The sequence below is a fragment of the Oryx dammah genome, unplaced genomic scaffold (genome assembly GCF_014754425.2).
Source record: "Oryx dammah isolate SB20612 unplaced genomic scaffold, SCBI_Odam_1.1 HiC_scaffold_1, whole genome shotgun sequence".
NCBI lineage: Eukaryota > Metazoa > Chordata > Mammalia > Artiodactyla > Bovidae > Oryx > Oryx dammah.
This window is the reverse complement of record NW_024070185.1, coordinates 86,253,648-86,263,837: the sequence shown is the minus strand read 5'-3', so window position 1 is coordinate 86,263,837 and position 10,190 is coordinate 86,253,648. Positions and strand designations below refer to the sequence as shown.

The 10,190-nt window shown below is 44.6% G+C and overlaps 1 long non-coding RNA gene across 1 annotated transcript; it reads right to left on the bottom strand.

Moving 5' to 3' along the window:
- Positions 1-380: 380 nt before the first annotated feature.
- LOC120867703 lies at positions 381-3,219 on the bottom strand. Its single transcript, XR_005721977.1, has 2 exons — positions 3,153-3,219; positions 381-838 (listed from the first exon to the last, which is right to left on the bottom strand). It is a non-coding gene; the product is annotated as an uncharacterized LOC120867703 (long non-coding RNA).
- Positions 3,220-10,190: the final 6,971 nt, after the last annotated feature.

The window sequence follows — 10,190 nt, the reverse complement described above, 5'->3', positions numbered from 1 at the left end:
AGCCAGGGAATGCCCTCCTTTTGTATTTCTAATTGCTTTGGATTGCCAGTGCTCAACCAGGTAGCCCACATAAACCTAGAAATTATATTTGCAAAATGTTTTTCTACACATATAAATATATGCACAAACATAAAAGTACAAAGACATACAAGACATCTGCACTTTAATGATGTGTATTACAAGTCACGGGGCCTCCCTGGGGGCTCAGTCAGTAAAGAGTCTGCCTGCAGTGCAGGAGACCCAGGCTCCATCCCTGGGTAGGGAAGATCCCCTGGAGAAGGAAAAGGCAATGCACTCCAGTATTCTTGCCTGGAGAAACCCCTTGGACAGAAGAGCCTGGCGGGTTACAGTCCACAGGGTTGCAAAGAGCTGGACGTGCCTCAGTGACTAACACTTTCACTATAAGTTACGTCATTAAATGCATACATATTAACATGAATGACAAATTTCAAACAAATACAAATAAAAACTAGAAGCCTATTAGGAGTGTGTCCTGAACTGAAAGACTGAGGTCCTCAAACAGTCAGGGTGCAGCAGAGCCTGTCTCACTTTCTTCATAAACATGTTAATACTTTCCTGAGTTCAGCAGGTGCTCTTGAATTGTCTCTTTTGTCAATCTTTGCCCCAGCATCTCCAAGGCATCCATCAGGGTGTTGACTGAAGTCCTCTGTCCCTTCTTGGTGACCGGCAGTATTTTACACAAGGCATCTGGAGAGACCCAGGCCTATTCTCTGGCCACAACGATCTCATTTCATGTGAAGCTCAACTGCCTCAGGAGCGAATCACAGAAGTCACAAGGAAAAGATAGACGCAAAGTCACTGAAGAATAGCTTCAGGCCTAGGTTGGGGGAAAGTCACAGAGACAGAGTTGGAACAGGCTTTCACAAAGGCTGCTGCTGCTACTGCTGCTAAGTCGCTTCAGTCGTGTCCGACTCTATGCGACCCCAGAGACGGCAGCCCACCAGGCTCCCCCATCCCTGGGATTCTCCAGGCAAGAACACTGGAGTGGGTTGCCATTTCCTTCTCCAATAGGCAGAGGACCTTCAATTCAGGCCTTGACTTCAGGAAGGGACCTGAGGAGCTCCCCCTGCTGGTAAGCCTGCTGCTCTGCGCCCCTGACCTGCTTCCCAGCAGCAGAGAAATAAGCCACACCGGCATTGGGCATTGGACTTCGCCAGCACCCAGAGCAGTTGGGGGCAGTCCAGGTCAGCAGAGAGTCCTGCCTTAAGCAGGGGTTGAGAGCCAATCTGGAAGAGGAGACTGCCGTCACAGAGGGAGAAGGCATCTGTGATATGAGACAGAGGGTGGGACAGCGAGGGGCAACAGACCTCGGAGGAGGGCACCTGCCTTTCTCAGGAGGGTGAGGCCCCCTGGCTGCCACCTCTGCACTGGGGACAAAGCAAAGGCCTGGAGGGAGGAAGGTCTCCGGCCTCACACCCCGCTTGGCCTCACTGCCTGACACTGTGGTAGAGCTGGATGGGGACAGAATCTGAGCAAGAATTTAATCATAAAATGGAGCAAACACCACCCGCCTCATGGACTGTGCTGCAGATTCAATGCTGTGTGTGTGAAATGCTGTGCACACCACCATCCATAGTTCATAAGGAGGGCACCCAACGCAAGTTTATATTCTCTAACAGTTACACTAAAAACATGAAAAATAACAATACTAATTTTCATAAAATATGGTACTAACTCAAAGTATTCTAAAAATTTTCATTTCAATATGTAATATAGATAGCTAATGGGAAGTTGCTTTATAACAGAGAGCTCAATCCGGTGCTCTCTGATAACCTAAGGGAGGTGGGATGGGGGCGTTGGAAGGAGGCTTAAGAGGGAGGGGATATATGTGTACCTAAGGCAATGGGACCCCACTCCAGTACTCTTGCCTGGAAACTCCCATGGGCGGAGGAGCCTGGTGGGCTGCAGTCCATGGGGTCGCTAGGAGTAGGACACGACTGAGCGATTTCACTTTCACTTTTCACTTTCATGCATTGGAGAAGGAAATGGGAACCCACTCCAGTGTTCTTGCCTGGAGAATCCCAGGGACGGCGGAGCCTGGTGGGCTGCCATCTATGGGGTCACACAGAGTCAGATTGAAGCAACTTAGCAGTAGCAGCAGCATGGCTGGTTCATGTTGCTGTACAGCAGAAAGAAGCACAGCATTGTGTAGCAATTATCCTCCAATTAAAAATAAGTTAAAAAGTTTTTTCACTGCAATATGTAGTGTTAGTTGCTCAGTTGTGTGTCTGACTCTTTGTGACTTCATGGACTGTAGCCTGTCAGGCTCCTCTATCCATGAGATTCTCTAGGCAAGAATACTGGAATGGGTTGCCATTCCCTTCTCCAGGGGATCTTCCTGACCCAGGGACTGAACCCTGTTCTCTTGCATTACAGGCAAATTATTTACCATCTGAGCCACCAGGGAAGCTCCTCAACATGTAATAAATATACAAAAAAAAAAAACAAAAAAACAAAAAAAAACAAAACTGTTAACGAGACAAATTACAGTCCTTTTTTCTACCAACTCCTTGAACTACAGTATCGAGTTATATACTACAGCTCATCAGATTTAGCCACAGTTCTGGTGCTCCACGGGGCTTCCCAGGTGGCGCCAGTGGTAGAGAACCTGCTTCCTAATGCAGGAGATGTAAGATGTGGGTTCGATCCCTGGGTTGGAATGATCCCTGGAGGAGGGCATGGTAACCCACTCTAGTATTCTTGCCTGGAGAATCCCATGGACTAAGGAGCCTGGCAGGCTACAGTCCATGGGGTTGCAAAGAGTCGGACATGATTAAAGAGACTTAGAATGCATGGACAGGGGCTCCACAGCCTCTCTGGGCCAGGGGTGCCCTGCTGGACAGCACAACCTCTTGGATGTCTCAGAGTGGGTCAGCCTGGCCCTGAGCAACCAGGGAGGAGAGAGGATGGTGGAGGATGGAAGGACAGGGAGGTGTTAGGGGCCACTGTTAGAGGACAGAGGGGCGCAGGGTGGGAAAAAGAGGAGGGGGCAGGGAGGGAATTAGAGTCCTGATGGTTCAGGGACAAGCCATCCCCTCTCTGAGTTGCCCTAACAGCTATGGAGACAGAAATTAGGACACTGTCCCTCCTCCCTCCACTCCTGATTCACTGCCCAGGAAAAAAATACTCACTTTGACTGGCGTCTGTTGGAACCAGCAGCCATCTTCTCCGCTGAGATCACTTAAGTGCTGCTGGTTCCTGTAAAACACGATGGAGAGCAGCCTTGGTCTTAACCGGGGGTCCTAGATTACAGAACTGAGCCTAGTAAACATTGTTCTGAAATTCTGGCAGATGCAGCCATAAGCAAAACAAAACCCATGCAGGATCTTTGAAAGGAGCGGACAAAAGAGTCATTATTTTATATATGATTGTATTCTTATAAACTCTAAAGGTTCAACAATAATACTTAAATGTGAATGTGTGGAAGGATGAATGTTAAAAATGATGACAATAAATTCTATAATGAATTATGAGTTGGATAAACTCATAAGGTTATAGAACATTGTAATACAAAGTCACAGCCTCTACAAGAAATGAGCAATTTACCAAAGAAAAACACACATGGAGTCGAGGTATTATAAAACTCTTAACTTAAAATGCTAACTTTTTTCATAATAAAAATATAGAATAGCTAAAAGATCTCAATTCCTCCTAGATTAATTTATAAATTAAGGTAATACTCAAAAACCTCAAAACTATTGAAATGATATGACCCCAAACTATAAGCGTCTCTGTGTGTGTGTGTGTGTGTGTGTGTGTGTGTGTGTGTATGTATACATATATAATATATATATGTTTAGTCACTCAGTCGTGTCTGATTCTTTGCGACCCACTGGACTTAGCCTGCTGGGCTCCTCTGTCCATGAGGATTCTCCAGGCAAGAATACTGGAGTGGGTTGCCATGCCCTCCTCATATATATGTATATATACACACACACATATACATAGTGAAAATACTTCTATATGTTGACAAAAATTTTACTTCAAGTAGATTCAACTTAATAATACTTTTGAAATAAATGTGAAATTCCTACTATGATGAGGAATGGCTTAAAAGTATGTAACAGTCACACAGAAAAATATTATGTAGCTCTGACTCCATCACTGGGTCAGACATGGGAGGAGTGATCACCCTTTGGTTGCCCTTGTCACCTTGTGGTGACAAGACAGATGATAAACAGCATCAGAGCTGCCAGTGGACCAGAGCAGGGGGTGGGCTCCCTTCCCTCCATGCCCTGGTCTCCCTCCATCACCACCTCCCCAGAGGAGAGGAGACCTGACCCATTGCCGCTCCCTGTCTCTACCACAGTCCCAAGCAAGCAGAAGGGCCAGAGCCCCACACTCACCAACAGACAGCCTGCTTGCTGCATCTCGGGACTAGGCGTTATCCTCTGTCAGCTTCTCTTCCTGCCAAGGGACCAGAATGGAAAGTGAATCTCCACTGGTCAGCCTGTTGTTGTGTGCATGCTCCAAAGCCCCAGACCCTCTTGGGGAACATAAGTGTCAGAAAAGGGCCTCAAAAAAGCAACGCACTGACCCAGGAGTCACAAACCTACAACCCCCTACAGCTTCTGGGGGGACACAGGGGGTTCTGCCTTCCCACCTACTCCTGTGCTGTGCCCCCCAGGTGGGCACAGACTCAGCACATCTAGGCTCTGCTGATGGCACCCAGACTCTGGTGTGATGCTAAGGGGAACTGAGCACCCCTGCCTGACAACTCCCACACCCCAGGACTACAGAGTGAGGGTGTCTCAAACAGTAAGGACAGGGCCAGCGCTGCCAACCAGCCTTAGGCCAGCTCTCAGCAGGCTGAGAGCTAGTGTTTTCCTCTGTCACTTCCTTTCTCATCCCACCAGCCACCCTACACTTTATACAGCAGTCATGTGGACCTTATGGATTATTGGAGCACACAGCTGCATTTTCCCACCCACAAGCTATAGTTTAGGGGAAGCACACTGTCTGAAACTGTCCACTCTGGCCAGGCACCATAGTAGCCATTTGCATGGGTTGTTTTATGACAGGAGGTGCTGGTAAGGAACATGGAACTAATAAGCCACTGTCAACTGGAAGAGTTCGGCAAAGGTCAAAAGGAGACACCACATGTCCGACCACCTCCCAGAATCCTTGCTGGCATCCATCCTGACTGATCAAGGCATGCACCACCACGAAGGACTCTGAGTCAGAATGATTGGCTGAAGACAACCTGGAAACTTATCCCATCACCATAAAATCCAAGATTGCCAGCCACATGGTAGAGCAGTTCTTCTGGGTTCCCTTATCCTACTGCTCTCTATCTGGGTGCTCTTTCCCAGTAAACTCTCTTGCTTTGTCAGCACATGTGTCTCCTTGGGCAATTCATTTCTGAGTATTAGATAAGAGCACAGTTTCGGGTCCTGGAAGGGGTCCCCCTTCCTGCAACATGTGTACACAATTTGTGGAATGCCCTTTGTGCTCTTTGAACACTGTGTAGGACCCAGAACATCTCCCACGTGGAGTCTCCCTGACAGCCTTTGTCAGAAGGAAGCTTTACTTGTACTGTCCTGTTCAAAACTTACTTTCCATTGATGAACATGCCCTGCCTTGCAATACGTAATATATGCGCTCTGTGCTCTTTGGCAGATATTCCTGGAGAAATGCATTTTGCTCAGTATATTTATCCTGTACAGAATATGCATTCATGCCTGTGTGCTCAGTTGCTAAATCATGTCTGACTCTAACTTGCCAGGCTCCTCTGTCCAAGGGATTTTCCTGGCAAGAATCTTGGAGTGGGTTGCCATTTCCTCCTCTAGGGGATCTTCCCTATCCAGGGATCAAACCCATGTCTCTTGCATTGGCAGGCATATTCTTTACCACTGAGCCACTGGGACTGCCCCACGCTGCACAGAATATATTCTGTATAATAGTAATTTATTATGGTGATTAAGGAAATTAACACAACACACTAGGGAGACATGTTTCAATATGTCACCTATACATATTCTTACATGAATAAGAGATGAATTTCTGCCCCACTTGAGAAGAATTTCTGCCACACCTATACAAGAATATGGATGTTGATGACAGCCAGAGGCCAGAGGAACGCTCACCTTCATCCAATGGAAATTAATAAAAATCTCTGGATACGTGTGTGCTCAGTCACTTCAATTGTGTCCCTCTCTTTGCGACCCTGTGGACCGTAGCCTGGCAGGCTCCTCTGTCCATGGGATTCTCCTGACAAGAACAGTGGAGTGGGTTGCCACGCCCTCCTCCAGAGGATCTTCCTCATCCAGGGATCAAACCCACATCTCCTGTGTCTCCTGCATTGCAGGCAGATTCTTTACTCACTGAGCCACCTGGGAAGCCCAATCTCTGGATAAGACTTCCAAATTTAAAAAGAAATTTCTTGTTATTTTAACCAATAGACAGGATATAAATAGATATCCTTCTTTGATTGCTGAGGCAACTGTAGCACAAGGTCAAACACTAAATTGAACATAAAACTAAGGGCAGCACTTACTTGACTTTGGCTGGTTTGCAAGCTTAAGTGCGGCAGAAATTCATCTCTCTTACACACCCAGAAAGATGAGCTAGATCTAATGTGGCAGATCCAGAATGGAATCCCAGGAATTTGCATTGTAATGAATTTCTTAGTGGATTATAATGCCAGCTATAGCCGTCACTTTGAGACACTCCGCAGTGGTGGCTCTTTTCAGATGGGAGCGCACTTGGAAGGCCTGCCGTCCTGTTTGTGGGTCATCCCCCTAGGAGCGGATCAATTCTCTGATGAGCATCCCTCAGCGAGCATGCCTCAGTGAGCATCCCTCTCCCTTCAGTCTCCCCTGGCCAACAGGACACCAAAAGCCATTGAGCATGCAGGTTATCCGGGAGAGAAGTGGTTGAACTCCTGCTGCGCATGTTAAGACCTCACCTTTAGGGTTTACCTGTATATGTGTCTTTTCCACTGAGTCTTCAGCCTCCTAAAATGTAGCCTCTGTTTTCCTGAATGTGTTAGTTGCTCAGTCATTTGCAACCCTATGGACTGTAGCCTGCCAGGCTCCTCTGTCCATGGAATTCTTCAGGCAAGAATGTTGGAGTGGGTAGCCATTTCTTTCTCCAGGAGACTTTACCAAGCCAGGGATCAAACCTGGGTCTCCTGCACTGCAGACAGATTCCTTACCATCTGTGTAACCATTTCTCTGCTCTTATAATAGCTTTTGAATGCCTCCTGATTCCTGACATTGTTCATTTCTTAACCTGGTCCTCTTATCTATCCATGATATCTGCCAGTGCTTGCACATCTCACTAGACACCAGGACTAAGGTTCTTAGAGTTTCCTGCATTCCAGCATGGCCCTGGCTCTTACAGCCGGTTATAACCCTTTTCACCCGACACAAGGCCAACCCTCTGACAGTATAAACGTCTCATGGCCTCATTCCAACCTCACCACTGGTAGACAAACATGCTTCAGATTTGAGTTATCATGATTATGTTCCTGGTACTTTATGGTAATAAAATAGATATGCAAATAAACTTGAGTTGAATGGCATTTGCTGAATCTCTGGGGAAATTCTCACTACATAAATGACCAAGATATTGATTCAAAAAAGATGAAATGCTGGTTATGGTTTCTTGGGATGATCTTAGCAAAACCTGAACCATCAAAAGGACACAAAATAAAATACACATATAACCACAGAGGCATAGAGACATGGTGAGAAATAGCTATATTTCTCAGGGGTTGGTTTCATCGAACAATACTGATGAAAAAAACAGTAGAATTCAAGGGGAGGATAAGAAGAAAGGCAAGCAGTTTGGATGATATTTATATATTTTTCCCTATAGGCCAGCCATGTTTTTGCTTCTTTTTCAATACTTTTTTGTTTTCCCTTAAAACCGCTGGCAAGCGATACAACTGTACTGCAGGCAAAACTACTCAGTGAGAATTACCTTTATATTGACTTGCTAGCTGGTAATGGATAACATTTTAATTATTGGCCATCTCCAAAGGGTGAGTGAATGATAGTCACTCAGTTGTGTCCAGCTCTTTGAGATGCCATGAACTGCAGCACACCAGGCCGCCCCTTTAGAAGGCAGAGAGCTAAAGAATTGATGTAGTACTGGAGAAGACGCCTGAGAGTCCCTTGGGCAGCAAGGAAGTCAAACCAGTCAATCTTAAGGGAAATCAACCTTGAATACTCATTGGAAGGACAGATATTGAAGTTGAGACTCCAGTATTTTGGTCACTGGATGGGAACAGCTGACTCATTGGAAAAGTCCCTGATGTTGGCAAAGATTGAGGGTAAAAGGAGAAGAGGGCATCAGAGGATTAGATGGCTGGATGGGATCACCAATTCAACGGACATGAACTTGGGCAAACCCTGAGGGATGGTGAAAGACAGGGAGGCCTGGCATGCTGCAGTCCATGGGGTCACAAAGAGTCAGACACAACTGTGAGACTGGAGAACAACAAGAACAACATAGCCATCACAGGAAGCTCCTTCAGAACCCTCCCATGGAGGGTCTTCTTTTATTTGTATATACATGGATGCCATATTACCCTGTAATATCAGGGAAGAAAAAAGAGAGGCAAAAATTTTAAGCAGTGAAGAAGCTGGTATCTAGTGATGAACTATATTCATTAATAGACTCATCATGAATATAGATGATATTTGATATATTGAAGTTGCAACATCAGTAAAATACTACATTTTGATAATCTGTGATGGGCAATGCAAATCTACCCGTAGGCCAAGTTCCCCTGTGCCTTCACAACAGTTTAAAATATTTAAATGACCCAGAGGGAACAGGAAATAGCTATGGTTTTCTGTTTGGCTCAGAATTACACCTTCTTCTAAAAATGCTAGTGCCAAGTTTTCCTATTTCCTCATATTTCAGTATGCCTGCCTTGATCATTTTATCAAAATACTTTTATGTCTAACTCAACATTCTCCTTTATTTACTGTTCCTTTTTCTTTATTGCAACTGGCACACATACAGATCTAGCATTTATTGTCACCTTCCAAGTAATTTAAATGCACAGTTTGTAAATGAATGCTTTATAAATTCAAAAGTGGATGCTTTATAAATTCAAAAGTGAATGCTTTATAAATTCAAAAGTGAGGCAATGAGAACTGCTGGAAATCCTAACAGAAAAGAATTATTGACTGTGCTATAATGTTATTGGAATTAGATGTAGGAGTTTTAACTCTTTACAGAAATAAAGAAACTATCCATTATATCATACCATAGAGCTCTCAGAAGCTCTCCTCTTTACACAGATGTAGATACTGAAGCATGGATATAATTGGGGTGAGGATCTCACTATTGTTTTTATCAAATCTTATGTAAACTATACAAATTATTCTATAATTTTGGTTTATCTTCTATTATTTTTCCAAATTGTCCACTGTAGAAATAATATGTTAATGTTCCTAAGAAACTTAGTTAATTGCCAATTATTTCATTTTGATTTCCTAACAAATTGAGCAAAAGTTGTATCTTTATGTTATTGGTAAACAAAGCAGTATGGATGGAACATTTTTCTGGTAAATTTTGAGGCATAATTTGTAAATGAGGTATTTAAATTAGGAAATATTATGCACATAAGAAATGGGAGATAGTTGTCAAGTATTGACTTAAATGTTCTTTTCCCTGACTCCCTTTTGTCAAAACCTTCATGCAAACAGAAGGGGATATCACCCCTACTGGTTGTCTCAGCAGATTCAGATAAAAATTTGGAATCTACTTGAAATCTGTTGTACAAGTATAGTGAAGAAGGATTTAAGATCTATATGTTTTTATATACACCCCCTTCCAAGCATGTCAGCTCCAAATCCTCAGAATGTCTCTAATGGGGACATTAACCCAGCTTCACCAAGGGGAGGGTGAGTGAAGCCCGGAGCCCTCCCTCAGCCCCAGCCTGTGGGGTGCCCCGCCCTCATCAAGGAGCACTGTGCCCCGTGACTAGCCTCAGCTGTATCTGAGAAAGGAACTGAAATGAGATCAAAGGATTCATGACGCCTTTGGAAAGAACTTCACTACAGACCTCAAGAGAGTTCTTCCCCTTTCAAGGATGGGGAAAAAAAGGGTAAAAAAGAAAGCATTCTAAGACTGAAATCTACTTTTAAATGGTACACACTACTAGAAAGAAAGAGTAGGTAACACGATATACAAGTAATGAAAATACAGTG